Source organism: Carlito syrichta, unplaced genomic scaffold (assembly GCF_000164805.1).
Source record: "Carlito syrichta isolate Samal-C Ts95f unplaced genomic scaffold, Tarsius_syrichta-2.0.1 Scaffold309481, whole genome shotgun sequence".
In the NCBI taxonomy this organism is placed as follows: Eukaryota; Metazoa; Chordata; class Mammalia; order Primates; family Tarsiidae; genus Carlito; species Carlito syrichta.
This window is the reverse complement of record NW_007253577.1, coordinates 286,397-290,605: the sequence shown is the minus strand read 5'-3', so window position 1 is coordinate 290,605 and position 4,209 is coordinate 286,397.

Here is a 4,209-nt window from a genome sequence, read left to right as displayed (position 1 = left end):
GTTCTGGTTGTATAATTGAGCTCATGGTCTCAAACTGGATTTTTTTTTTTTTTATGAGTCGGTGTCTCACTGAACCCAGCAAGTCGAGGCTGCAGTGGTCGTGAGCGTGCCAGTGTACTCCAGCCTGGGCAACAGAGTGAGACTCATACCACCATGCTGACTGGTCTAACTTTATATTTATGCATGTGAATAACAATAGGCACTGCTTACAAATCCCCACACTTCCCCAACACACTGCTCTTGCATTCTCTGGCTGTATCACAAGGTCCCTCCCTAAACCTATGCCCTCTCCTCCCTCTTTGCTCTCAGCCGGTGGCTTTGTCTTATATTTCCAACTCTGAACTTTCTTTTTTTCTTTTTTGAGTTGGAGTCTCACTCTGATGCCTAAGCTGGAGTGCAGTGGCATGCTCACGGCCACCGCAACCTTGACCTGCTGGGTTCAGGCTATCCTTCCGCTTCAGTCTTCCAAGTAGCCAGAACTACAGGCGCGTGCTATCACACCCAACTAACTTTTTATTTTATTGTACAGACAAGGTCTCACAAAGTTGCCTGGGCTAGTCTTAAGCCCATGGGCTCAGGCTATCCACTTGCCTCAGCCTCCCAAAGTGCTGGGATTACAGGCTGAGCCACCGAGCCCGGCCACCATTCTCATTTCATTCTTCCCCTCAAGCCCCTTTAAACGGACAGTCCAGACATCACATCATTCCACTCATAAATATTTTAGGATGTATCTCTCACATATTAGAACACTTCTAAAAATAAGCTCAATATCATTATCATACTTAATAAAATGAACAAGTCCTTAATATAATCTAACATGCAGTCCAGGTTTAAATCTCCTCACTTTCCTTAAAACTATCTTTTTTGAGCCAGGCTCGGTGGCTCAGCCTGTAATCCTGCGCCTTTGGGAGGCTGTGGTGAGTGGATTGACTGAGCCCGCGGGTTCGAGACCCACCTGGGCAGGCGAGACCTCATCTCTACAATAAATTTTTTTTTTTAAATTAGCCGGGCATGGTAGCGTGCACCTGTAGTTCCAGCTACTTGGAAGGCTGAGGCGGAAGGATTGCCAGAGCCCAGCAGGTCGAGGCTGCGGTGGCCGGGAGCGACCACTGCACTCCAGTCTGGGCGACAGTGAAACTCCAACTCACTGGGCAGGGATGGCAGCTCATGCCTGTAATCCCAGCACTTTGAGAGGCCAAGGTGAGACCATTACTTGAGTACAGAGTTTAAGACCAGCCTGAGTAACATAGCAAGACCTCAAAATATGAGCCGGGCATGGTGGGGCATACCTGTAGTCCCAGCTACTCAAGAGGCTGAGGTGGAAGGATCGCCTGAGCCCAGCAGGTGGAGGCTATGGTGAACCACGATCATGCCCACTGCACTCCAGCTTGGGCGACAAAGACTCCAACTCAAAGGAAAAAAATCTTTTACAGGTTCGCATATTTGAATCAAGATCTAAACCTGCCCACACATCACATTTTGGTGCAGTCTCTCAAATCCCTCATAATCTCTAACAGTGCTTCTCCGTTTTTTTATGCCACTTTACTTGCTGTAGAAACCAGGTACTTTGTCCTACAGAACTTTCCCCACTGTTGATGTGGTGAAACCCTCATGGTGTCTTGTAATGTGCTGCCCTGTCCTCCAGTTTCCTGGAAACTGGTGTCTGGGTCCCGAGGGGTGACCTAATATAGGGCCAATTATTTCAGCAAGAGATTCCCTGGGCAGCTATGCCTTTCCCCTGTCGCATCATACCCAGAGCACAGAAGGTTGGGTTTCCCCTTTGGGGGTAATACCGGAAGGATCAGTGGGTTCTGGTGTCTCCAGCCTGGTCCCTCTGTTATAAAGCCCCACCACCTTGCCCCCTGCTGTTTCAATGCCTTTCCTAGAATCTTAAAACATTTCCAGAGCCAGGAGAGATCTGAGAGCCCATTCACTCATTTTCTATCCATCCCTCAAATATTCCTTGAGCCTCTGCTGTGCCAGGTCATGAGCTGCCATGAACGAAACCGACAGTTGTTGGGGAGGCAACACACACAGGCTGAGAGGCGAGGGGTATGTGGAGAGTTACACGGGGGAAGTAATAGACAGCCACCAGGGGCTACTGTGTGATGGGGGACCACCGAAAGACAAAATGCTGGAACTTGGCGAGCCAGCCGTGTAGGGATGGGAGAGGCATCCCAGGGAGAGGGAGGAGCCGAGGCCAGCAGAGAACCTGGCACCTTAAGGGAGGCAAGAAGGCCACTGTGCCCACAGCCAGAGAGCAACAGAGAGGGAGTCTATGCTAACAGACTTGGCACCCCTGCGTCCCCCATTACAGCCAGAACATGAGCTCAGAGAGGGCGGGGAGGTGCTATTTATTAAGCAACAACCCATGTCAGGAGCTTTCTGGGCAGCATCTCAAAGTCCCACGGCATGCTACATAAGGCGTCTTGTGCCCATTTTCCAGACGAGGCAGTGAAGTCTCCTGCCTAGGAGCGTAAGGCTAGTGGTATGCAGGAGGGTGGAGCCCAGGTCTGATGAGGCTGTCTGCTACCTCAAAGTCAGCCCACGGTGAGATGACCACTGCAGAGCTGCCTAAACCCAGATGGCAGCTGTGACCTGGGCCAAGTGCCCTCTCCCCTTCTGTGCCTCCGTTTTCTAATCTGTAAAATGGGAATAGTAATAGCACCTATTTCAATGAGGTGAGGATGAAATGAGATAACGCATGAGAAGTACTTAGAACAGCGCCTGACACCCAGTGCCACTTGACGACATACACTTATGTTTCTGCTTCTATGGGCATGTGTACCTACAGCAGGGCAGGGCTGGCATCACAGGTCACCAGCCTCCAGTCCAGGGCCCATCTCGGTCATCAACTACACGGGCCTGGTTCACAGAAGGTGCAGGTGCGTGTGGTGTGCTGCTGGGAGGAGAGAAAGCTGACCTCAGCCCCGCCCCGGCTTGCTGGGGGTGGGGGCTGGTGGGAGAAACCTCAGCCCCCTGTAGAATGTCTCCAGGCTCCTGCATTTCCTGTCCCTAGCCAGGGCTCCCACGCTGCCGTCCCTCTCTGTCCCCCTCATCACGGAGCCCCCCTCAGCTGCCCAGCCCAAGGGTCAGTGGCTGTCCACAACTCTCCTCTGACCCTACTCATGGGCACCCTAAGACGGATAGGGAGGGCTAACGATGAGAAGGCTGGGAGGCAGATACATTCCCAAGGGGCACCCAAGGCCCAGACAAGGCGGTCCAGCCTTGCCCCCTCCCAGGCCCTGCCCCCGGGCCCAGATGGGTCACCTCAGCACAGGGCACTGGGAACTTCACGCCCTCCCTGCAGACACCCGAAGAGTTAAGCCCAGACTCCCTCCTTCCTCATCCCAATTCTGATCCTTGCTGACTCTGCTCCCCGCCCCACCCGACCCACCCCCAGCTATTCTGGGACAATGGAGGCAGCAGATGGCCCGAGTCCTGTTCCCTCCACCCGACCCTCGGGATCTGGGAACAACCCGAAAATCTGCTGCTGCTTCTAAAAGCAGGCCGACCATCAGCCTTCCTGGGTGGGTGGCGGGAGAGACGGCGGCTATGGATGGCACCACTCCACCCCCCACCGGGTGGCGGGGCGCCCTTGCCCTCGTCAGCTGGCCTCCCACAATCCCAGCATTGGGTCTGCCCAGAAAGAAAGCAGGCTTGGAGGAGCGCAAGCACCTGGCTCTGCCTGACTCGCTGTGTGACCTCAAGCACATGGCCGTCCCTCTCTGGGCCTCTCCTTCTTGGAAAACAAGGGGCTGCACCCAGGCACTCAGAGGCTCTGGACAGCCCAGACATAGATGTGGCGGGTGCGGTTTCTGGCCCTTGGAGGGTGGAGGCTGTGCTTCCTAAGACCCAGTCCTGGCTGCCTGGGTCGGGGCCCCTCTAGCCCTCAGCTCTCCCTCCCCCCCCAAGCCCCTCCATGACCCCAGCTCCCAGCATCACCGGGCAAGGCACAGGGTAGGGAGAAGAGACCTCCCTGTCTAGCCCTCCCCCACCTCTGTGCCACCCTGGCCCATAGTCCACCATGATCATTCATTCATTAATCCCGCCTCCTTAGGATCTGAAGTTCAAGGGCACTGCATTTATTCAGGGCCTGCCTTGGCTGTCCAGTTGCCCCTTGGTACCTTAACCTGACTCAGGCTGAACCCATCAGGTCTGAGTCTCCATTCTGCCTTCCCTCATTCTTCCCAGCATGCACCTCATGGC